This window comes from Nannospalax galili, unplaced genomic scaffold (assembly GCF_000622305.1).
Source record: "Nannospalax galili isolate Female #2095 unplaced genomic scaffold, S.galili_v1.0 scaffold1053, whole genome shotgun sequence".
Lineage (NCBI taxonomy): Eukaryota > Metazoa > Chordata > Mammalia > Rodentia > Spalacidae > Nannospalax > Nannospalax galili.
In genome coordinates, this window is record NW_008333523.1 from 2,291,870 (window position 1) to 2,317,982 (window position 26,113).

The window sequence follows — 26,113 nt, forward strand, 5'->3', positions numbered from 1 at the left end:
TGGTAACTGGGAAGAGCTGGGGCTCTTCCCAGAGCTGCCCCGACCTCTGGTAAAAAAGGGGGGTGGAGGGGCTTCTATTCCTCTTTCCATCGGTCAAAAAGCTCCTTGTGGGGGGTTATCTCCAGAGGGGGGCATGAGGGGTTGTAGAAGGGTGTCCCCGGCCAGCACCCGGCAGAAGGGGGACGAATATTTGGGCAGAGAGGGCTAGAGAGGCTTTATCGTAACTGGTGCAGACAGATCCAGCGGTTTTACTTTGTCTATGGTCAGGCCTAGAGGTTATTTTGCTCATGTGGCATAATCTTAAGTACTTCCTGGTCGCTGCCATGTTGCCCGCCCTTCCCAGTCCTCTGCCGAGTCTGTCTCTTTGTGCAACAGGGCGGGGTATGCTCCCACCTCCTTCCCCTCGGCTCCCATATGGGAGTCTCTCTCTTTTAACAGCATCTTGCCATAATCACTACAATCAGGAGGGACCCCTTGCAGTGAGGCCAGGATAGCAGTGACTATGGGGAAGAAGGTGGCACTGAAGGTGTGGCCCTGCGGGCGGCATAGATGATCCAGCCCCAAACTTTGGAGTCCCAGGCATGACTTGCTGGTACCCAGGGGGCTACACTAAGAACCTCTTGGAGCACATGCTCCACCTGGCAGTTGAAACTTTTACATGCCTACTCCTGAGGAGAGTTTTCAGAGTGGTCGCCTGAGGCTGCCGTGAGGTGGATGGAAGTCCCCCCATACCGGAGAACACTCACCCTGCCAGATGTGCCAATGGGGGAGCCCCACGGTTGGGGGCCAGGTGTTGCACTATCAGGGGTCCTAGGGGATCGGGGGTGAGGCGACGACATCAGTTGGACGACAGGCAGACACCAGAGACCTGGTTCTGGGACACAGATCTAAAGTTTATTAGGAAGTGCAGCAGGCTTTATAGGGAATAGGTACCAATCACCGAGCTCCACGAGTGCCACCATAGCCAATCACCTTAAAGGTGAGGCCAACCATCACTGAGACCGCACCACAAGGGACTGGACAGGCTTTGTACAGCCAGAACAAAGAAATGGGGAATTCACTGGGTGGGGTAACATGGGAGTGAGTGTCAGGCCACCTTTTAGTGTGCTCACAAGGCTTGAGCTGATGATCCTGTGGGTTCATTGTGTCTTTACCAAGGCCGCCAAGTAAATCCCCAAGCCAGGACTCTCCTCATTCACAAGGGAAATCAAGCTAAGAGGGGTTATATAATTTTACCAGAGTCACCCAGCTTGCATGTCCCAGAGGCAAAGGACACTCCATCATCTCCGTATCCAGTAGTACTATCCAGTAGTACTCTCTATCCAGTCCTTTAAATCACTATTCCTCCTGCATTCCTTAAAAACATCCCTTTAGTCAGTCATAGTCCTTGCAAATATTTTACTGTGTTGGGTCTGAGGAAAACAAGCATAGGCTGGAAGACTGCATAAGCTGTCACTCCCCTAAAGAGGACCATGGAACCACAACTCTTACATGTTGGCTTATTTGTTTCTTTGTCCATTTGCTCATTCTCCCATTCATTCAACCAGTCAGTATTTAGTGACCATAAAGGATCAACCAGTTGCAGAGAAGATCAGGCACTGGGAATCAGAGATTTTAGCCGGCTTTAAATTTTAATAGGCACAGTGTTGTGTGAAAGTACAAAGAATTTGCTCATCTTTAATGATCTTAGAAAAAAGGAAGGGTTAATGTCCATAAAATATTGGAGAATGCATGGATGAAAGACAAAGGCTGAGAGAAAGGTAAAGAAAGGAAAGGAATAGCAGGGGAAAAGGGAGGGGAGACAGCAGAACAAGGTCATGGCTACAGGGACATGGTGCGAGCCCTGGCCAGCATCAACAAGGCTGCCACAGAGAAAAGTCAGGCCTCTGCAGACCCTGCCTTTGGTCCCAGGACCAGCGAGGGCTTGTCAGGTGGGATGGTGTTCTTCCCGGTGTAGCTGTCTTCCAGCCATGAAGCCTTTTCTCTCATCCCCTCCCTCTCACGCTGTGTGCAGCCCACGCAGAAAACTGGGGAAGTGAATTCCGGGCTGTCTAATCAGACTTGGCTGCTTCGTGACAACGTTGCTCGTTTCAACTCCCTGCACATGCTGTGGTATTTGAGAAGGAATCACGAGGAACAAATAGACACTTGCAAATTGAACTTGTGTTCCCTTGCAACCATCCCCTGCCTGTGAACTCATCAATCCATATCCTCTGGTTTAGGGCTTTATGCAGATGGTGAGGTGGTAGCTGGTTTAATCCCAGGCAGGGATGGTCAATTGGCTTCCCACTGAGTGAATTTTCTATTAAACAGTCGACAGATTGGGGTAGCTTTTGTCCAGGCAGGTCGCAACAAAGCAGCTCATAACTATTCCTCTTGACTGCTGAAAAACAGTAGAAAGCAAGCATGTCCTATTACCAGAAAGTCATCGGATGCCTTCTGTAGGAAGGCCAGTGACACCTCGTTCCACCCCAGAAGACCTGCTACAACATGGGGCTGGGGCAACTGAATCCTTGGCCCGTAATCACTGCTTCACTGTTGCCTGACTCCCTTTTTTCAAACCAAAAGGTAGAAAAGATGATTGCCCTTTAGTTCCAGAGATAATTAGTTCCTGAATACTTGTCTGGCAGGGTTATTAAATACTGAATGTTCAAGCATCCATTTGTTCTGACTCAGTTTTCATTTTTAAATCATTTTGTACATGGCCTAGGTGGAATTTACCCTGACTGAATTAACCTTTTTCCTTCACAATGCACATTAGCAATATGAACTACACTGGAATAGGAAAATTAAAGTACTGGAATAGACCTACCCATTCATCAGCATGTGTATATCTACTGTGCCAGGCATGACTATGTTAGAAGTAGGTGACATCCTTCAAGAGCTCGGAGAACTTGGGTGAAGATATGAGAATGGGAATTAGGACATCATGCTCATAGTAGGGAGGAAGAAGAACATGTATGTCTACTGATTATAGGTGACAAAGGAAGAGTCTAGGTAAGATGTTAGGAGATAGTCTACTGAAAGAAAAGTAGATTCATGCTTAGCTTTGCTTATTGTCTTTAGTCTGTGCTTTTTTGCACGATCATTGTCTCAGTTTCTTCATCTTGAAAATGAGAAAATCACCTACTTCATGAGAAAGGAGATTCTATTCCTCACTGTAATGGATATTTAGCAATATTTGAAGATATTTATGGAGATCACAACTCAGGGTAGGTATGATTGGCATCTAGGAGGTCAAGGCAACGAATGTTACTAACCATCTTATAATGTACAGGTCATCCCCACAACAGATGTCATTACTACCACGGTCGAGAAACCCTGAGTTACACAGTGCAGAAGAAGGTCTCAGTGCAATAGTAACTATTACTGCTATTAAATGTTGAATATTACCATCAGAACGACCTTACTTCAAGGTCCCTCTTCTGTTAGCAAGAGAAACTCAATCCCAGGACCAACTGAGTCAAGGTAGCGGTCTAAATCCCCATCTCCAATTTCCCAGTCTCATGTTCCTGCTTTCTCTGGAGTATCACCTTTTATTAGAACTGAACATTGCTAAGAGTTTTGAGTCCAAATCTGAAAGGTCGGTATGGGGTGGTTACAGTGGAGTCAGCTATCATTGCACAAGTTGGTGTGGACAGGCCTTCTGCCCCAGACTGCCCCACCTAACACAAACCACTGGGTACTAGATGTGTTAGAAAGTATGGCACATAGCTGCACTCCACATCTAGTTATGCCACGTTAATTCTGTGATCTTAGTCTACTTCTTAGTTACTTTCAGCCAACTCTATGCATAGGAATGAAAATTCCTGGCTTGAGAGGAGACCATAAAGACAGTGAGGTGGTTCACTTAGGGCACCTAGGACAAAGCAGCACGAGACAGTGTTCATTCCTTTTGCTACTCCTGCAATCCGCCTGCGCCTCCCGCCCTCTGCTCCGTGCTTCAAGGCTGGAAATTGTTTTGCTTTTAACTGAAATACCCTCTAAAGTGTATCTCAGCCTATTTCCATAGAGAATGGGAAGAGAACGTGCTGAAAATGAAAGAGCATTAATTATCTGTGACTAATATGAGCTCACGAAGGCGCTCCCAAGCATCTGCAAGGACTGGTTTCTTCACTAGAGGTGTCTTGGTGAGATGATTTCTAGCCTGCAGGTGTCCTCGTTCTCCTGGAGGAGGCATCACAGCTCCAGTTTTTGAAAACCGCCTTTGGTGGCAGCTTTCCAAAGTCGTTTTCTCCAGACGGCATTAACAGTATTTCACTTGAGCACTTTCATTTTGTTTTGGAGCCTTTAAGGGATTTTCCTCCTCTTCTCCCACTTTTTAACTAGCAGATAGTTTGTGATTTCTTGATTTTTCTCCAAAGAGAATCAGTGTACAGAGCATTTAGAGATTGATCTGCTGCTTCCTCAATGCCACAGAAAAGTGGATGGATTTCATATACCATTTTCTTGAGCATTTTTGGATGGACTCGATGCACAAAAAGACACATCTCACCTCCTCTAGTAATCTTTCATACAAAGACTATGGACTATTGGAGTCTGGTTCAGATAATAAAATGAGAGCAATGTCATTCTGAACCCTCAATGGTCCCTGGTTGTTTTCTCTATGACATCTTACCCTAGCCTTACACCCTACTCACAACCAATTATTACCCTCCAGGAGTTCTTCCTCTCTCTCTCTCTCTCTGTCTCTCTCTCTCTCTGTCTCTCTCTCTCTCTCTCTCTCTCTCTCTCTCTCTCTCCCCCCCCCTCACTTAAGTGATGTCTGCTTTGAAATGAGAGGGAACAAGCAGGCAGTCACTAGCAAATGCAGGTGCCAGATAACATGGAAACCCAGAGACTTTTTGAAGTGGCTGCTTAAAGGGGCACCACAAGTAGACAATAAGGGAAAAAAGGTTTGCTAGGACTTTTATAGAAAAGAAACAAAATCACATCTTTTAACTAGAGACTAGCAGTGACAATAACATTAGCAAGTCTTCAAACTTGATTTTGAGAATTCAAATCCATTTCCATGTTTATTCTCTTTTGAGCATCTCAGTAGTGCTGTGACATCAGTCAGACAGGAATTGAATTTGCAATTCATTTTGCATATGGTGGAAGATAGCAGGACATATTGCCATTTCCCGTTAAAGAAAGGGAATTTTAAAACTATATCAAGTACACCTGTTCAAGCCCATCTGTAATGAGGATAATACCTTTTAAACAATAATGTTGTATCATGACACAGTCTGTAACAGGTTCCAATGAGGGCCTTTAGCCCCAGCCCATTCAACTGGGTCAGAATGGATGATGGCTCTATTTATCCCTAGGAGAACTTCTTTCACCAACATAGAAGGATATCCAGGATCAATTTACTGATCTCTTTTGATGCATTTCAAAAGAAATGTATCATTTCAGTACATTTCTACCTCTACTGTTTTCTGTTTTCATGGTGCTACTGATCAAACCCAGGACTTTGCATGTACTAGTGCTCTACCACTGAGCTGCACCAGAGCTCTTGATGCCTAGTAAAAAACCAATCATATTTGGGCCAGTGAGATGGCTCAGCAGGTAAAGGTGCTTGTCGGCAAGTCTGATGAATGAGTTCAATCCCTGGGACCCACATGGTAGAAGGGGAGAACTGACTCCTGAAAGTTGACCTCTGACCTCTGATCCCCCCACAAATAAATGAAAAAATGGAAAAATAACACTTAAGTATAATATTTATTCACATACAATCACCAAAACATAACACACAGACACACACAGACACACACACAGACACAGACACACATACAGACACACACGTGCACACACACACACACACACACACACACTTATACAAAACATATTTGCTCCACGATTGTAGAAATCTGGCTGAAATGTCTTCATTTCAGAAATACTAGGAGGAAAAATAGATCTAGGGTAGGCTTTACTTCAAGGTGACCCAGTCATCATCCTATAGGTGAACTCTTCTGCAAAGCTCTTCATCATCACCAACAGGTAAGAAATGGTGCCATAGACTCTCTGTAGCTTCATACACAAAATTTACTCCTTGTTACATGTCAGGGACAGAGATCCTGGAAGCCATTTTGAGTCAAATGCAATCCAATAATGAGATAATTGTAGTCCTGCTTCCAGTGCCAGGAGCACGCCACCCCACCAATCCATTTGGTTTCAGAGCCTCTGGTGGGCAGGAAGAGGAACTCATGGCTCAGATAAGACTGAATTAATGGTAATGCAGATGACAAATTAAACTGCATCACAATGCTTCTGGAACCTCCTTAACACCCCACCCCCACTGCCATCCCTCCAGTGCAGAGCCCACTCCATTTTCTCACTAGGAGAACAAATTCTGATACATCAAAAGATAGTAGCCAGGGTTTCAACTTTTGCACTGTGGGTCACTTTCTATTATCTGCTGCAATTTTGCAACCTTTATAATGGTACCAATTAGGGTCACAGAGCCTGTATCCCAGCCTCCCATTGACAATATCCCTGAACTTGTAGGAGGTAAAATGCCAAGATTATTGCAGGTTTACACTCTACCATCCTGTCTGGCTTTGTGTGGATGACCTGTCAATTCAACAAGTGACCTTCTTCCTATCTTTACCTGAGACGTTGAGGAGAATGGGGACCACAGCAGCATCAAGGACAGCATGAGGGGTATCTCTTTGATATATATGAGAGCAATGGTTCTCAATTTTTTAAACATATTTTTAAGTTAGCATCCAAAATAATGGACTTTATTGTGAGACTTTCATACATATATAATATTGCACGTTGCTCCCCTTATGTCCAGCATAGTCCCTTCAAATGCGTGTGTCAAAATCATCTGGAGATGTCGCTGAAATTCAAACTAATGGGCTAAACTCCAAGGCTCCTGATTCAGTAGATCTGAAATGAGTCCCAGAATTTGTATTCATGACAGGTTTCCAGGATGGCTACTGTTGCTGCTGCTGATGGTTTGAGGATAATACTTTGAGAAACACTGATATGGAGTCAGCCAATCTGGATGGTTTAGGTTTGAACATTAAAATTCCTGTACCTATCCCTTCACCCACCCCAGTTTCATAGTTAGTATTCAAATGCATAGTGAGAAATTTAGCCAATGTATCTGAATTTCAGATGCACTAAGAATCCATAACGATTAATCACTAATTATTGTTATAGTGCTCCCACTATAGTTGGGCACTATTCTGAGTAGTTGTGAGACTCAAATGAATAACACATGTAAGGGCGCCATTGTACAGATGGGAAAACAGAGACACAGAACAGTTTTATGGATTCTCCAAAGATGGTACAAATAGACAGTGGGGCAGCCAGGAGTCAGGCTGTGTGACTCTTAATCATTACCCAAGTTGCCTCTCCATGTGGCAAATAGACTAGCTCCCATGTATGTTAAATGTGCTGTATATATCAAGAGGAAAAATCCTCATGTAAAGGATAAGGAATTCTATCAATGGTGTAGATTTATCTACCAGCCGCTTAGACTCATGGATACAATCTTAATTTCTATAAATATTTCTTAAATCCTGAAAATGTCATAGATCAAAATTTTGTGAATCAGAGCCCATAGGCCAAATCTAGTCTGTCACTGACTTTTCTTTTTAAACTTTTGGAGGTTATTCTAGGTTCACACACACTTGTAAGAAATAATACAGAGAAATATCTGGATTAAATGATTGGGAAGAAAAAAATCACTTTTGTGATCTCTGTGGAAATACTTTAAATATTTTGTGTATGTTTGTGCATTATGCATTTGTATGGGTGTGCATACATGCATACGCGGTTGTGAAGGCCAGAGGTTAAATCAGGTGTCTTTATTGATCACTCTCCACCTTATTATTTTGAGTCAGGGTCTCTCATTGAACCTGAAGCTCATTCATGAGGCTAGACTAGCTGACTATGAGCTCCAAGAGTTCACCTATCTCTGCCCTCTCCTTGCTCTCAGTGCTGGGGTTATAGAGTATGCCAAGCTTTTATGTGTACTAGGGATCTCAGGTCTTCATGCTTGTGCAATAGGTACTTTATTGACTAAGCCATCTCCTCATCCTTATATGAAAATATTTTTAATGAAAGCTTTTCAGATATATAATGAGACAAAGAAGCTGGGTTTGATGATCTGTGCTTAAGCATTCTTTTATGGATGTTCAAGTAATGGAAGAAAAACACAAAGGGGGGCCTAAATTTGAACACTTTTAAAGGTGAAGAGCAAACAAAATCAAAGGATCGGCTGAGTGTGCTGGCACATGCCTTTAATTCCAGCACTCGGGAGGCATAGGCAGGTGGATCTCTGTGAGTTCAAGGCTAGCCTGGTCTGCATAGCAAGTTCCAGGACAGCTGGGGCAACAGGGAGATCCTGTCTCCAAAAGATCAAAAAGCAAAGGATCACAGCTACCTGGCTAAGTGATAGGCAGAATTATATAGTTTTTTCCAAATATTATGACAAAAGAGATAAAACTTATTTCTGAATATTTGAGTTTTCCAGGCAGGGGTCTGGGCAAGGTCTATAGGTGATTCTAATGCTCAGCTGAGAAGGACTGAGTTAGAGTATGTTTATCACATCCTCTCTTAACAATCAGTCTGAAATCATTTGCTTTAGAAAGTGCTGAATATCAAGAATGTTGGGATGAAAGTCTCCAAATATGGAAAAACAATCATACATTTCTAGAAAACCATGCAGTGTAGATGTGTTCTTATGAATAGGGTGACTCATTGGTGAGCCATCGTTCTTTTCTTTAGATATGACATGGGAGAAAGATACTGAACTATCCAGATTGCCATCAGAATCTCAATAATAGTCAAATTGAGATTAAAGGGGAGCTGAAGTCCTCCAGTTCCCATAGGTACACTGTGCTTTATCAATGTTGCGATGCATGTCCATCCAGCAGTATATGTAGAGCCACATCCTCACAAGTTAGGGTACCGCTAGTGTCATTACTCCACTCAAAACCCAAGACACAGCCCAATGTAGAGGTCCTGTCTATACTCCTTGCTTTCCAGATTATGTTCCTTAACCTGGAAAATCACTTAGATTTAACTACAAACTTGGCAACTTTTAATCCCTATCCCAACTCATTTCTCTCTAACACCAAAGTAAGCACCTATTTCATTGGAGTTTTTTTTTTTTTAACAACTTCAATCTGGATGTGCAAGTAAAAGTAGGTTGTGTTTTTAGCATGATGTGCTACTAACTAATAGCTGGGTGCTGAATGGTTGCACTTTAAGCTTTGGTTCAAAGTCAGCCAGTTGTGTTAGCCTGTTCTTACGAGGCTAAGTTCCCATTCAGGAGTAGGAGTTTGAGTACTCCCTTTTTATATTCCTTCCAGAAATACTATCTAAAGCCATATGACCCTATCCTGTAGGTAGACTTATGTGTATTTTGAGACAGGGTTTCCCTAAAGCCCCAGCTGGCCTGGAACTGGCTATGTAGACCAGGTTGACCTCAAACTCACAGAAATCTACCTAACTCTGCTTCCCGTGTGCACAACCACACCCAGCTAGGATCATGTTTATGACCATCCAGGTGAAACATCAACTTTTCAAGATTCTTTATTTTTTATGTTTTTTAATTTTATGTGTATTAGTGTATTGCCTGCATGTAGGTAAGTGCACCCATGTCGTGCAATGCCCATGGAAGACAGAAGAGGCTGTCGGATCCCTTGAAACTGGAGTTACGGACAGTTGTTAGCTGCCATGTGGGTGCTGGGATTCAAACCTGGGTCTTCTGTAAGAACTGCTAGTGTTCTTAACTTCTGAGCCATCTATTCAGCCCCAACTTTTCAGGATTCTTACCAATAATACCTATTTTTTGACATATAGACTATTACTTAAGGCAGCAGTATTTGGTATCTATTGCTTTATAATAAATTACCCTGAGTTAGCAGTTTATAAGGACAATAATCATCATCTCAGTTTCTGTGGGCCATGAATTAAGAAGTGGCTTAGGTAGTGATTCTAGCCTAGGTTCCTCCCTGGGAGTCTAATCAGTATATCAGCTGGAACTATAGGCATCTCAAGTCTTGAGAAGACCACATAGTCTAATTCTAGGATGGGTCACTCACATTGTTGACTAACTAGTGATGACTATTTATCACAAGGCCTTGGTGCCTTACCTGGAGGACTTGTCCATTGGGCTGCTTGAGTGTTTTCGTAACATGGCAGCTGGCTTGCCCCAGAGCATGGGATCACTCACATTGTTGACTAACTAGTGATGACTATTTATCACAAGGCCTTGGTGCCTTACCTGGAGGACTTGTCCATTGGGCTGCTTGAGTGTTTTCGTAACATGGCAGCTGGCTTGCCCCAGAGCATGGTATCCAAGCAAGAGCAATATAAGCAAGCAAAGTCTTTTGTGTTTTAATGCTTTAAGTCATACTCTAGCACTTTGTAATGCACAATTGATTTCCACACACAAGTCAATCCTATTTTGTGTTGGAGGGGACTGTAGAGGGGTCTGACTACTAGGAGGCAAGGATCATTGCGGGTCATTTTGGAAGCTCCATATTTTTTTTCTCCACATATTTTTTTTGTTAGAGATGACGAAATGGAGTTCCAGAGAAGTAAGATTTGTCCAAAGGCACATAGATGTAACATTGCAATATTTACTTTGCTTTAATCACTGTAGTTCTTTTTCACCATCACCATCAAAACAATTTCTTCGTCTCTCTCTTCCTCCTCTGACTCACCTTCCTCTTTCTCATTCTTTTCCTCCTTCTTTTGAGACAGGTTCTTACTATGTAGACCTGAGTTTTCTGTTGGAACTTGCTATGTAGACCAGGTTGGCCTTAAACATGTGGTGACATTTCTCCTATTGTTTTCTTAGTCTTAGGATTGCAGGCGTCTACATCATGCCTGCTTTACAACTTCTTATATGCATTTAAAACACTGAATTATCTATTTCTCTATTGCTTCTTTTTTTGGGGGGGTTCCATTTTTTTGATACAGGGTCTCCCTGTAGCCCCAGTTGGTCTGAAACTCTCTCTGTAGACCAGGCTGGCCTCAAACTCTCAGAGATCAGCCTGCCTCTGCCTCCCTAGTGTTGGGGTTAAAGGCATGCACCACCACACCTGGCTACTAATTCTCTTTATTTTTATAAATATGGGAAAGATTATTTATACGCATGAAGGCAATTTTCCTGATGCTTCTAATAGACAAAGCCACTTTAAACTATGTGCAAAGTGCATATCCTGAGCAGTAATGGATGTATTTTCTTTACTTCCTTGAATCTTTAGGGAGCAGGTGTTTCAAGAGGAAGAAAATCCAGAAGTGAAATAAATCCCCATATTTAAGGGATAAATTGAAATTTTCTTCACCTTCCTTATCTTGTTCCCATTTAGTTACTTTCTTTTTCCTATTTTGATTTCTGAAGTCCCAAACCAGAACTCAGGAGAAATACAGAGGGCATCAGCAAGATCAAAACAATGGAAGGAAATCCTTCCTCAAGGGATTGGAGCTTCAGTAATCCCTACTCTGTACAAGAAACAGGACATATTTATTTTCCTGGAAAAACTAATTTCTGAACATACACACACACACACACACACACACACACACACACACATGCTCACATATGTGCAAGTTTTGGGGCATAAAACTCAAAGCTGTGGTAAACATTATCACCTCTTTTTAAGATTTTATTTGAAACAGACATCTTCTAAGAAAGAAAACAAGAAAGAAGGCTCTTGCATATTCTCTATCTTTTTTTAGTCAGCTCAGAAATGACGAGGCCTGTCATCTCTGATCAACTTACCTAGTCAGGAAACATGACACTTTTCTCCTTGTCTGACCTATTTTGTTTAATGGGGATGGTTCCTTTGCCCTCTGACAAGCTACTGTCTCTCCTGAATTCCATTTATAGCAGGGTTTTATTAATGGTTAAATCGTTAGGGATGAGTCTGTCTCCCTCACAAAGCCTGTTTCCCCTGTTCAATAAATTAAGCCATGGGATACAAGAGACTGTCCACTTCTGTTTTATTTAAAGTCAGATTCCTCCCAGCCCACAAAATACTTCGAAATGACAGGTGAGAGCTCAGCATTAGTTCCAACTGCATGCCCCAGAATCTGGTCACTTATGAGTTGTCTTCTGTTTACTGCTCCAAGTAATGCGTCCATGACCCATGAACATATTCTTCAACTCTTTATGAAGTTTGAGATCAGGAATTGAAATACTTGAGTGTAGAGCCCTTGGGCTTTTGTCGACGGAGAAGTGCATCCACCCTCAATCCTCAGCATGAACCTTTGGACAAGTGTTGAGTTTCCCCTATGTTTGACTTTTCTCTTCACTTCAAAAGAACATTTTGTTTGTAAACTCCATTCACTGGCCATTCTTGCTGTCATACAGGTGACCCCATGAAGCAGTTGGAATATTAATGACCCACAGCTGTCAAAGCAACAAGTGCACTTTGTTCCTCAAAGTCTTTCTTGCTTGTTCTTAGTTCTTAGAGACCTAAAGTCAGATTTCTTTGAAAGCTCCCTCCGACCCACAAAAGAAATGATGCCCCAGGCTTATCACACACCTTTTGATGCTCCTCACTACCCTCCCTTCTGGCTTGCATCAACAGGCTCAAACTCCTCAACCAGTTTTTCTCATCTTTCATTTCAGCTCACCCAGACATTCCTAGATCCAAACCTGGTAGGCTCACCTCGGTTCACAGAAATGCCATTCTGACACTAGGACTTTGCACATGCTCGGAATATTTTTTTCCCAATCTTTGTCTCCTACCCTTCCTATCCATTGGCTGGACTGCTCTTACCAGTCAAGTCTCCATTTAAATACTATTTCTGAAAAGGCTTTCCTTGACCCCTCAAGCTCAATAAAACATCCACACCTTCCTGTGTTTGTCCCATCATAGTAGTACCCATAACAATAGAGGAATGGATTTTTCATTACTTTTGTTTTGTCTGTCTTTCCTCTACATATCAAGTTCCATGAAAGAGGATAACCGATCTAACTAGTCTACAATGCATGTATAGTGTCTAATGCATTTCCTCAGGTATAACATAGCCCAATTAGACAGGAATTCTGAATCCCACATTTAAGCACATTTAAGTATACACTCCAAAATAAAAACAAGCCAATTTCCAAAAATGACCTAAAATGAATGAATAACTTTATCTAAGAAAGATTTATATAGTATGTGTGTAATGACATACAACTGAAATTCTAGTACTTGAGAACTGGAGGCAGAAGGATCAATAGCTCAAGGTCATCTTTAACTACGTAGTGAGTTTGAGGCCAGCCTGGACTACATGAGACACTGTCTCAGAAGATTATTTTTTCATGGTAAAGCACAGTAAAAATACCTAAAGCCACCTGATTATCAGCCCCACCATTCCTTCTCATATAGACTTCTTACCTCAAATCTTTTTCTTTTGGAGAAATCCAGTTTTCCACTGAGTCCTCAAGTCCTTTTTACCCCTGTAATTTAGACTCAATTCACTACTTTCTTCTTTTAATATTTCATTTATTATTTTTTTATTTTATGTGTATAAATGTATTGCCTACATGTATGTAAGTGCATCTGTGTCATGCAATGCTTGTGTAGGTCAGAAAAGGACTTCAGATTGCCCTGGAACTGGAGTTATAGACTGCTGTTAGCTGCCATGTGGGTGATGGAAACTGAACCCATGTCCTCTGTAAAAACAGTCAGTGCTCTTACTGCTGAGCCATCTCTCCAGCCCCCACTCCTTTCTTGAAAAACTATTTTTCATTTCATGTTATTATTGTGCATAAAGTGTGTGTATAAATATGCATGCCGCAGCAACCATGTGGAGGCCAGAGGACAACTTTCACTGTTTCTGGGTATTGAGCTTGGGTTCAGGGATCAAACACAGGTTGACAGGCTTGGGTGACAGCAGAGCCATCTCAATGCCTCTCAAGCCCGCAGTTAACTCCTTTCACTTCTCTCCACGTATTTAGATCTCCCTAACCATCAATACCACTAACAGCTTGAAGCTAAGATGATAAATACTGAAAATCTTGCTTGGAAGAAGGAGGAGGAGGAAAGATGTGTTGATTTATAAGCTTTGTGTGGGAATTGAGAATAATAGTGCGGTTCACACTATGTGGGAGGCAGTCTGTTAAATGCTTTAATATGTTATCCTCACAACCATCATATGAACTTGACACTATTATTTTCCTATCAATCAGAAAACCACTGGGGCTTACATGGTTAGGTAACTTGCCCAAGGTGCACAGGAGAGCTGAGATATGAAGGCTGGGCATGGTCTCCACAGTAGGCACACAGGAAATATGAGTTGAATTATACAGTCAGGATCTCACTTGGTAACCAGCTCAGAGGCGTGCTAGGCTAAGGTTGTTAAAGCAATTTCTTGGGTGCATAGATTATAAACACATGTCAAAACTTTATTTGAGTTGCTTAAAGAAGCTTCAAAAATCCTGTTCAAAAATTTGGAATAGGAAAATAAATGGGAGTAGCTAACATTTTGAGCCCAGGTACAAGTGATCATTAAATTCTGTTACAAGGCAAATTTAGCAAGGCAGGTAAATCTAATTTCCCAGAGGGGACTTTTAATCTCATTAAGTTGATCACAAAATCACTCACATTTTATCAGCAATGCTTCCCAGAAGAAACCACTTATTACACCAGAGCCCAAAGCTCTGTTCTGGCTCAGGTTTGGGAGCACTTTCTTTCTCCAGAAACAGCTCTCTCAGTTTATCCAGCTCAGCACTGGTGACATTAGTTCAGAGAACTGTGTTGTGGGGCTGCTTGAAGATGCTCAGCAGCATCCTTCCTTCTGGTTGTAATAACTGAAAATGTCTCCTTAGGCATGAAATCACCAGTTGAATTGCCAATGTGGATGGGGAAATTTTACAGGGTCCCACTTCCAGATAAAGAGCTACAGGCAGTCAATGGATACTGAGGGAGGGAGAATCACTTTTTTCCATGGACTAGTTCCCTGAGAGATTATCTAATCCTAAGTAGGCAGCCCTAAACACAGGTACACATGAGTACCAACAAATGGATTCAGTGCATTATTTATATATATACTTATGTAAATTACATGTATATTATATATATACATATATAAATAAAATCAAAGAAGAAAAAATTGTGAGGGAGTGGAGGGCATGGGGGAAATGTATATTATATATACATATATAAATAAAATCAAAGAAGAAAAAATTGTGAGGGAGTGGAGGGCATGGGGGAATTTGAGGGGGACTGGAGGCGTGGAAATAATGCAAAAGCAACACTCTCATATATGAAACTATTAAAAAACAAAAATTATATAAAAAGTCTCCACACATTTCCACATGTCTGTGGGCAGAGGCAAGCCCCCACCTGAATCACTGTTCTAGATTCTTCGTTCTCCTGGTGTGGTCTATGGATCAACAGCAACCCCTGGGAGGTTTCTGGACATACATAGGCTCAAGCTCCACCCCAGACCTTGCAAGTTAGAATCACAGTTTAACAAGATCCCTAGAGCATCTGAACACTGAAGTGAGAAGTTCTTCTAGACCCACGGTTGTCAAACTTGACATCACATCAGAATACCTGGAAAATTGTAAAAACTACTGATTGCACCCCCAGAGACTCTGATGTAATTGGTCTGGGGCAGCCTGAGCTTGGAATTAAAAATAAATCTCAAGGTGATTATAGCGAACTTTGAGCTCCTGTTATAAGTTACAAAAAGAAAATTTCCCACAACTTTAAGAGTGATTTACAACAGCCTATAAATGAGCTCTTCAACATCCAGTGCATCTTTCCTTCCCATGGACATCTTTTTTGATCCTTTAACTCTTATTTATTTATTTAATTTTATTTATTTAATTTTTTATTGAATATTTGCAATTTTCATGCAATATAGTTTGAATAGAGTATGATTTGTGTCCCTAAATGTCCTTCAGTGTAGGTCTGTCCAATGGACCCACCAAGAGTCCCATCCCTATAAGACACTGTCTCTCTTCTCTCAGCAGCCACCAATTGCCAAAAGTTTCTTTGGTTGGGTTGGGATTTCTTACCTACTTCCCCATATCTATAGTAGGATTTTTGTCTGTTTTGAGCTTGCATAGGACATGTGCATGCTGTCAACATTGCTGTGAGTTCATTTGAGTAACTGACTAGCTGTCTGGAAGACTCTGCTTCCTTGTGATTATCCACATCTCTGGCTCTCACAATCTTTCTGCCTTCTCTTTCACAATGATCCCTGAGCTTTGAGAGGCAGAGGTTTGAAACAGGTGTCCTCTTCATGGATGAGCACTCTGTTGCCTATTGTTCTCTGCACATTGGCTAATTGTGGGTTTCTGTGTTAGTCACTATCTGCTGCATAAAGAAACTTCTCTGGCGAGAGTTGAGAGATACATTCATCCTGAGTCTTGAGGTTGCATTGAAGATGTGTTACTTTGAGTTAAGCATCTTACAGACACTTGTTCTCTGTATTTGACCAGTTCTAGAACTGTGTAATCATCTCCATTTGTTGCAAAAAGAAGCTTCTTTGGTGAGGGGTGAAAAGCTCACTTGCTGTAAATGTGAGGATGTATATTTAGAATAAAGTAAGAAATCACATTATTGATCTAGGGATGGGGCAAAAGTAGATTTTTCTCTAGCATCTATGACCTCTCCAGTCATGTGTATTTGGCTGTGTTTATAGTACCACATGTGAGTTCCTTATCATTGAGAAGGCCTTAATTCCAGTTAGACAGCTGTTGATTATCCTCAACATAAAGGTGCCACTACTGCACCAATAGTGATAGTTTGCTGGGCCAGTCATTGTTGTATTTTAGGCTTTACAGCTGAGTAGGACCATTGATTTATCTTTCACCTTGGCAGCTTATACAGTATCCTCTGATACCATGAAAGCTAGCCTTCAAGGAGGAGGCTTCCAGGTGAGTTCCAGCTCAATTCTTCCATGTCCTGCATCCAAAGTGTGTCCTGTCTTCAGCAATAACTGACTCTTTACCTCTTAATATTATGTAGTTAAGGGGTTGGAGAGATGTCTCAGCAGTTAAGAGCACTGGCTATTCTTGCAGAGGACAGGGGTTCAATTCCCAGCACCAACATGGCTGCTAACAACTGTCTGTAGCTCCAGTTCCAGGGGATCCAATGTCCTCTTCTGACCTCGTCGGGAATTGCACAACATGAGTGAACTTACACACATGCAAGCAAGACAATCATACACATAAAATAAAAATAATAAATAAAATAAAAATATTATGTAGTTAAAATCCTTTAATGATGTCTTCAAAGGTAAGGATTTTTAAACTATAATTAGCTTTTAAAATGGTGGTTGAATGATTGGTATGAAATTAAAGGCATTGACTTAAGATTATTAGATGGCCTTCAAAATCATCTCTCCAAGTCTTTATGATTAGTGTTTGTACTTGGGAAGAAACACATACTAAATAGACAGCCCTATCAAAAAATGTGTTTTGAAGCTGGGCATGGTGGCACACAATTTTTAATTCCAGCATTCAGGAGGCAAAGGCAGGTGGATGTCTGTGAGGTTGAAGCCAGTCTGATCTACATGGTGCATTCCAGATCAGCTGGGGCTGCAGGGAGACCTTGTCTCAAAAAAAAGTGTTTAAGGGATGAGAACTCAGGTGAAGAATGCTTGCCTAGAGTTCATGAAGCCCTTGGTTCAATCACTACCATGATATAAAACAGGCAAGGTGGCACAAGTCTATAATACTGATACTAGGGAAGTTAGGCAGAAAGATCTGAAATTCAAAGCCTTCCATAGGTATATAGTAGTGAGCTTGAGGCTTGCCTGGGATACATGAGAAAATATCTGAAAAAATTAAGTGTTTGCATGAAATATATAGTTATATAAAGAAGCCAAGTAAATTGGGAATCAAAACATTAACATCTTCATTGATGAGTGAGCTCACAATACTATTTCTACTGTTTTCTTAATTTATCATTGATTATATCACTCTGTAATATTTCCTCAGGTGACTGAACCAGTTTGCCTAATAGATCTTTTACTGGATACTTAATTTCTTAATGTCTTTCAAAGACCTGAAAGGTTTGCTTTTGACAAACGATCTTTTTTTTTTTTTTTTTTTTTTTTTTTGGTACCAGCATATATTTGAAAGTTATAAACTGAGCCATCATAATTTGGGGACTATCTATAAATTAAAAAAACTTCATTAAGGGGGCTGAGAGTGCAGCTAAATGGCACAGCATGTGCTTATCCTATGTGAAGCCCTGGGTTCAACCCCCAGCCCCTCAAAATAAGAAGCCTAGTCAAAACAAAAAACCAAACTATTCACTTGATATTTGTATATTTTGCTGTCTAAAAATTATTTTCATAAACACTGATAAATTCTGAAAAGATTTAATTTTATGAAATATTGAAACTCATTAGAATAAGTACAAGAGTATTTATGTCAAGCAATTTAAGATTTTAATTTTCAGTTATGTGTATTGGGGTGTGTGTGTGTGTGTGTGTGTGTGTTTGTGTGTAGTTCTGTGTGTATGCTGCATGTATGCAGGTGCCCACAGAATCCAGAAGAGGGTATTGGATCACTTAGAGTTGGGTTTACAGGAGTTGGGTTATGAGCTGCCACACTTGAGTGTTGGGAAATGAACTTAGGTCCCCTGGAAGAGCAACATATGCTCTTAACTACTGAGCCATCTCTAAAGCCCCTAAGTCAAAATTTTGATATACTACAGATAGATTTCTTTGTATCTGCTATTCACATGAATGCCACAGATGTACTGTCAGTATGTACTGATTACTTATTCACATTTTATGCAAGTTTTGAAAAAGAGTTTAGCATAGAGGAAAGAACTCTCAGCCATTAATTGGCTGTCAATCAACTTTTTTTGATTCTAATTTCCCAATTTCTTAAGAGGAGCAATACTAGGTTCATTCATTTTTGAAAATAATTTTATTTTATTTGTTTTAAAAACTATTTTATTATTTTTATTTTTTTTGTGTGAGTATATTGCCTGCACGTATGTAAGTGCCCCTGTGTCATGCAATGCCTACGGAGGTCAGAAGAGGATGTCAAATCGCCTGGAACTGGAGTTATGTACTGTTTTGTTAGCTGCCATGTGGGTGCTGGGAATCAAACCCCTGGGTCCTCTGCAAGAGCAGCCAGTGCTCTTAACCGCTGAGTCATCTCGCCATCTGAATTTTTATTTTAAAGATTGTAAAGTTTTATAGTTATGTATTTGCCTGAGAATATGTCAAAAGTCACATGTAAATGTTATTTTTGTGTTTTTTGATGATGTGTGTGCACGTGAATGTATGTATACTCTTGCCTGTATGCATATGTGTGGAGGACAAAGGACGTGGGCTGCCTCCCTCAGTTGTTCTTTTACAATAGATACAGGGTCTCTTCAGTGAACTTGGAGCTCATTCTACGTTGCCTGGCCATGGGGTCTCAGGATCTGCCTCTCTCTGCCTCCCAGAACTGGGATTTCATACATGAACAGCTATGCCTAACTTTTTTACATGGGTGCTAGTGTTCCAGACTTTGGTTCACCAATCTTTCCCCATTGAACCAGCTCCCTTACAGCCATGCTCTTTATTTAAATACTGAGATTTTGGACTGCTCATTATGATTATTGCTACTGTAAGCAAGTCAATCAGCTTTAAGTTGATCTCTATGACAGTAGAGTTTTCAAAAATATATCACTGGAAGAAGGCAGGGAGGCTCTCAACTTTCATATTTTCCATTAATTGTATGTAAAGATGTTACCTTTCCATTTGGTTGTTTCAGAACCCATGGTTGCCATAGACCATTGCTGGGCAGCCATAAGAGGATTTGGGAGTGTTTTTGATATAAGTACCATTGCCCTTTAACCTAGAATGCCACAGCATGTACAACATAGAAAGATTTTCCCATTTTTGGGAAGTCATTTGAGTCAACAATTCCCTCAGTTTATCCCTTTGTCCACCTCTAGATGTTACTGGGCTCTGCTTTGCTATAGAAGATTTTGTTTCATACTTTAGGAAGACTTCTAATATTTGACTTACAGCATTGTTTCATTGATTTGTGAGTAGTTGTTTGGGATAAAAGAAACCCTCCTGAGTTTGGGGTTGCCTGAGTGCAATTCCAAGTTGTGCATGTCTTGTTTTCTGATTGTGGGCATGTGGTAGTCTTTATATGCCTTTGTTATAGCTTGTACTACTGTCCTCATGGTGTGATCATGATGACTGCATGGGACAATGCCAGTGAATGTGCCTTGTGAACTCTAGATGACTTTACAAAGGCCAGGCCTTTGTCTTGTTTCTAGCCCCTAATGATCTTCCAAACTTGAACAAGTGTGCACTTGGTGAATAACTGGCAATTGCAAATGAAACCAGAGCACAAGGCACTGCCCGTCTCTTCACTACTTTGGGGTGTCACTGTGTTTATGGCTATATGATTTAACACCACAAAGGAGAGAGCAAATGCTGTACCATCCCCTGAGTGTCTGGTTAAAGGACCAAATGCAGACAAGTGTTGAGTGGACTCTATTTCCCATATGATGTATGTGGGACCACAATGACGATGAGTAAGACAACTATAAATGGGTCATGGTGAGGCATAAACATCACATGATTCTCAGCCTGAACTTAGAGTGACACAAGGGAGGTGTCACATGTATTTCTTGTACTAGTCAAACTGTGCCTTGGCCAATGGTCAGCTGGAGGTTGGGCTTCTGAGTTTTAAATTTTGGGGAGAATAAAAGAAGTGTGGGGTAACTGACAAGCAACTTTTTGGCAAGATGCCTCACCTTCCTTCCATGATGATAGGACACAGGAGAATAGCTGACAGCTGTTGTCCAGGCAGCAAAGCAGCGTGGCCCTGGAGATTACTCAACACACTCGCATTCCAACACCCTGAAAAACTAGTGTGCTTTACAGCATGGATAGTTTTAGCTCTGGATCCCTACCCATTGATTCCATTTCTAAATTAGAGCCCTGACTCAGAGAACAGAGTCCAGGTTTCTGGATTCCCGACTTTTTGTGTTCTGCTATCAGCTAGGCATTCCCAGCACACAGTGAGTTCCATGAGGCCAAAGACAGAGACTCTGCTCCTCTGGGACTTTGTAGTCCAAGGAGGACTATATCTGACCTTTTCTGTGAGCAGAGTCCTGTGCCTAGGCCCATGGACCCTCTTAAATTCTATAGGAACCTGGGCAAGGGGAAGGAGCTAGATAAGCCACAGGATGATCTGTAGGACCACTGCAGTAATTCCTCTGTCCCATCTGCTGCCTCCTCCCTGGCTCCTACAGGAACAGTGAAGATCAATTCATAAATGAGGGGAGGGAGGTAGCTGGAACACCTGGCATATAGTAGGCATTCAAAACTGGTGACATCATCATCAGCTCTTTCTCTGCTCCCATAGGAAATACAGGCTGGTGGCATACACCCACCAAGACTTTTTAGGCTTCTTGGCTCTTCGGCATGGTAGGTGAGGGGAAGGAGCCCAGTTCCCTTAAGGATAGTACTTCCTAAATAATATTGCTTAGTAAACTCACAATTTTACTTGCCTTGGGATTGCATAGTGATCAGACTCCACATCAAGCCTGTCATATAAATGTTACCCGTTTCTGGGTTGCAGATAGTGCTTCACAGACTGAACTTTTTTTCAGAGAGAAATCACACTTCACAGGATATGTTTCAGTGACAATTTGCTATGGACCATCACTCCTTTTATGCTGTTTAGAGCAGTCCAAGGAATGTCTTGACTTCAAGGTCAACTTGTCATGGACCTCTCACTTAGCCAGAGAGCCTGGCTGTATGTCAGCCAACATAGTGATAACTGCAGTAAAATGAATATAGCATACACTGATCTTGATGGAGTTTCATCTAAGGTCTAGAGAAGAACTGACAGCACCGTGGAGACATAGCACATAAATCAGCAGTCCTGGTTTGTTGAATCTATGGACTCTTGCTCATTCCTCTTGCCTCACTTTGAAGAATGTGAATTTTTCTGTAACTCCTAATACAGTTCTCATTTCTCCAGTGATCCAACACATCAGTCCTGAGGCCCCTCTATGGATGTGTCAGGTGCTATGCTAGGCAATGGGATGTACAAAATGGATAGGATACATGCATACCCTTCAGAAGGTCATAACCTGTGCAGGGCAGTTATAGTAGGAAACACAAGAGGAAGGAGACAATGCACACAAGCAAACATACAATTCAGTGGGTTTCATGGGGACGTGGGATTTTAGTCCAAAGTTATAAAAAAAGAGCAGGAGGCTTGAAGGCTTTGCCATGTTGCAGAAGCAGTACGTACATGGGCCAGTGAATTCAGAGAGCAGAAGAATGATGAGAAGAGAATAGTTGGCAGTAAGACTGGCATGGTGCCTGAATATCAGGCTGTAAGAGTGCTGGTCTATCAAATGCATCTCACCTAGAAATACAGGGCAGGGAAGAAAGTGGTATTTCACTTCCTCTTGGTGACCATTGATAATCACTAGAAAAAAATCCCTTAAATATCTAATACCACAATTCATAAAGAAGATACGGTATTATTGTACAATGGAATACTATTCAGCCTTAGATATTCTGCACAATAGGATAACATGGATGAACCTAGAGGACATTATGCCAAGTGAAATATACCAGTCACAGAAAGGCAAATACTATACGTTTCCATTTATATGACGTAGCTAAAATAGTGAAATTCGTAGAAGCAAACCTTGGGAAGATTATTTCCAAGGGCTGGAGGGAGGAAAAAGTCTGGAATTATAAACAAATGAACAAGAAGTTTCAGTAAAAGAAGATGAATTGTCTGTAAGGACATCAATTGCTGTACAACACTGTACCTAAATCAATGACCTAAGTAATGCATTTTATGTTTAAAAATATGTTAAAAGAGTAGATCTTATGTTGTGTTCTTACTACAACAGAAAAAAAGATGAAACATTCTACAGAAGTTCAAGAGGTGATTTTGTTTTACAACCATCAGTGCCTTCCTGCCTTTCCCTCTGGTTCAAAGACCCATCCAAATCATCCTTGTTCATGGGCTGGAAAGAACCTCAGAGTCCGAGCCTTTCTATTTACCAGTTATGAAGCTTTGAACAAATCACTGTGCTTTTGGAACGTCTATGCATTTTATGTCAGTGAGGAGAACAATGCAGCTGGCATCACAGCAGTGCCACAAGTGCTCGTTGACACATGGAGCTTTGTGATCTCTCCAGGAGTATACAGGGAAGCAAAGTTTAATAAGAGATCTCTGCTATATTTTCTCAGGGTTTACTGGCCAGACCTGGGTTCCCTGGCTCCCTCTAGCTGTAAGAGAGATGAAGATATAGAGTATTTGGCTCACTGGCATTTGAAGTAGAGGAAAAAGAAAGGACTATGGAGAGTACCAAACGTTAGTTTCTGCCCTAGCAGAAAGAAACTTCACCATTGTCTGCAGATATTTTTAAAGCAGCCATTGTTACTACACAATGTATTTCTTCTATTTAGAAATGATTCTTCCCATTCACATAAGTAAAACACACAAAGAATGATACCAAAGACTGGTGGAAATAATCAAGAGCTTTGAAAAGAAATGGCACCTTGTTATTAGGTATTACTGCATAACAAATAACCCCCAAATCCAATGTGGCTAAAAACAAAATATTTTTCATTTTAGCTCATCCATTTTGTACTTAGCTGATCTTGCCTAGACTCACGTAGGAGTCTTCATGTCTGCTGGAGGCTCTGTGCTAGCTAGGGCCTGGATGAGGCATTTTATCTGGGTGGCTCTTATCTACATGTTTCTCATTATTCCTCCAGCAATAGCAGAGGTACAACTAAGCAGGCAACAGCATGGGATTCTTTTTTAAAAAAAATAATTTATTGAGAATTTCACACATGCATATAAGGTGTTTTGGTCAAATCCATACCCACTCCCTCCCCTCCAACTTCTCCCATATCTCCACATCACTTTTTTTCTGATAACTTCATGTACTCCTTCTTCTTTTTTTTTAATGGGCTTTTGGCTACTCTAACATTTCCCCTTCTGAAGAGGTAACCCTAAAATCTTTTAAGGATTAGAGAAAAGCTCCCAAATACTTTTGACATTTTTGGCCTTTGGAACGGTGTACGTTGCTAAGAGGCCCAAGGACATTTAGCCAAGAAACTGGCTACTTTTCTTTGGGGTCTTTTTACCCTAACTGCCTAGCCAGTTCCTACCTCCTATTCTTATCACACCATCCTCTGAAGAGGTTACCCAACTTGCGGTTAGGGAATCAGGACGCAGACCACTCTGGTTGCTTCAGCATGGAATTCTTTTTAAGATACCCCTGTCTCATTCTTTTAGCCAAAGCAAGTCACGTGGCTCAATTCAGGCATGAGAACTTACATCCTACCCATAATGATAAGAAACTGCAAAGTTACAAAGCAATGGGAATGGATTTAGAAAGGGGTGAACTAGAGTCATACATGAAAATTTATCTCAGGCAAGATTTTGCCAGTCATAGTCATAAACAGTATAAATTTTAATTTTTTTAAAAGGACACCATCCTAATTTAGTTGGCAGTTACTGAAATTACTGAGGCCAAAGTTGATGGTCATACCCATTTCTAGTTCACCATTGCATTCACAGAATTGAGAGCAGCTTACATGTAAAAATGGAATCTTATATCCCATTTGAGTAGTACCAATCATAGTGGTTTTAAGCTATCCCTAATAATATCTCATGAAAATTAAACTAATGATGAACCTAGGGGACATTATGTTGAGTGAATTAAGTCAGACACAGAAAGATAAATACTGTATGATGCTCCTTGTATGTGAAATGTAAACATTGAGCTTCAGAAGCAGAGAGTTGAATGGTGCTTTTTAGGGGTTGAAGAATGTGCTTTGGGAGACCATTGTCCAGTACAGTGACTACAGTTAATAATGTATTATATATTTGAAAATTGTTGAGAGTAGTCAGTGTTCTAACCACAAAAGTATGTGAGGTGTTGTAGCTGCTAATTAGCTTGATTGAATCATTTCACAGTGCATGAATATATCAAAACATCACATTACATTGTAAATATACACAGTTTGTTAGTCATATCTGAATAAAATTAAGGAGGAAAAAAATCTAATGGTTTGCTTGTTTTTTCTTTTGCAGGCTTGGTGTGAAGAATTAAAGCAGAAGAGGATGGATTGAAATGAATATAGCTCACTAAAACTTTTATATATTTGTATGAAGATTATGAACCTCCTGAATGCCTAGACTGTAGCAGAAATATCCTGTTTGTACATTTATATTTCTTCCTTCTAGTTGGCTACATTTCTCACTTTGGCTATATTTTTGGCATCTTTCAGAGAAAATCAGCCTATGAATTCACCACCTGGGGGTGTGGTTAAGGAGAGATGTGACTTTATGGAGGGATTTTAGCAATGTGCTTACAGTGATTTTGATGTTAAGTTCTTTAAATTACTTCCTACAGTCTTTTGGTCAAAATTTGGGATGTATTTTAGTTCTTCACCTTTTAAATCATGTCAATTAACTTTTTATGAGTTCAAATAAATATTTGAGCAAGTGAAAAATATGAATCTAGACTAAATTAATTTTCATATCATCATCTATAGATAGCTACATACTCCCTAATGTAGAGATAATATGACATAAGAACCAGTCAAATCCCATATTGTCTAAGTGGGGACTTCTGAATTATTAGGTACCATGGGAAACCCTATGACTGACTATTCATTGCATATGAACTTAAATATTGTATGAGGAATTAAATATTTCTGTTATACCCCATCCAAGGATGACTGTGATGGTGAGTGCATTTTACTTCCATAGATGCTCAGAAAGTCTCCTAATCCAGAAGGAATGGAGTTCATCATAAGACACAGTCAAGTAAAGCTGAGAGATGAGAACAGAAGAGAGGAGTTGGTTATAAGAGAGCTGTGCCAAAGAAAAGGAATGTGTCTCCTATTAAGATGGAGACTCACAGCCAGACATGGTGGTGCAGGCCTGTAATCCCAACATTTGGTAGGGTAACGCAGCAGGATTGCTAGATCAAAACCAGCCTGGGCTACATAGCAAGGCCCTGTCTCAAAAACAACAAAAGCTGGAGATTCTTGAGATAAATTTAATTAATCCTTAACTCTACTATGATCTGAGAACCACATGAGCAATCTCACAGTGATGGACCAGATTATCAAATACGAGACTGTGGTCTCTTACCTACTATGAAGAGACCTTAGCACCATTTCTGGGCTAAAT

General features: G+C 40.9%; 1 protein-coding gene across 2 annotated transcripts in view; it reads left to right on the top strand.

The window, feature by feature from the left end:
- Nucleotides 1-25,428, top strand: part of Smpx (small muscle protein X-linked) — a 63,519-nt gene extending 38,091 nt beyond the window's left edge. For both annotated transcript variants that reach the window (XM_008828335.3, XM_029561217.1), the window contains exon 5: nucleotides 25,007-25,428. The gene's annotated coding sequence lies outside the window, so the exon portion shown is untranslated. The remainder of the gene's footprint in view (nucleotides 1-25,006) is intronic.
- The last annotated feature ends 685 nt before the right edge of the window (nucleotides 25,429-26,113 follow it).